Raw genomic sequence first — 621 nt, forward strand, 5'->3', positions numbered from 1 at the left:
ATCAGTCTAGTTTGACTCTTGAGTATTTCTCTTGGTTACAAAAGATCTCACTTGCGAATAGCACCTGATTTTATACACTTTCGACGTTTATTGGTTTTTACATCCACGCTGAGGAAAGTGAAAACACCACTTCGGTACGTGGTTTATCCTAGCTTTTGTGTCATACTCGTTTGTCTGTAGTATTTATGTTATTGAATAGTTTTGCCAGGATTTTTTTTCGTATGCTTGTTTCTTTGTGGTTTTTAGAAAGATTGTTTAAGTATTTGTATGTAAGTACCATTACAATATACATATAAAAAGTGGATTTAAAAAAAATTTGATTTACACTTTATATTTCCAAGCACATGTATTTTTTTAGTACAAATTTAAAATTTCACATAAATAATATTATAGAATTACATAATATTGACGTAGGGTGACTGGGTACAATTGTATCATGGTACAGCTGTAACACGGGCAATAAGTTGTTCAATAATCAATATAAAAATCTCAAACAAATTTAGTAGTTGGCCATCTATATAACAATCGATGTTTCCTTATCAAAATAATGATAACTAGGTAACTTTTTGAAAAAAAAAAATTAAATGTGTTTTTGATAACAGATTGTAAATAAAAATCATA

The sequence above is a fragment of the Acyrthosiphon pisum genome, chromosome A1 (genome assembly GCF_005508785.2).
Source record: "Acyrthosiphon pisum isolate AL4f chromosome A1, pea_aphid_22Mar2018_4r6ur, whole genome shotgun sequence".
NCBI classification, from domain to species: domain Eukaryota; kingdom Metazoa; phylum Arthropoda; class Insecta; order Hemiptera; family Aphididae; genus Acyrthosiphon; species Acyrthosiphon pisum.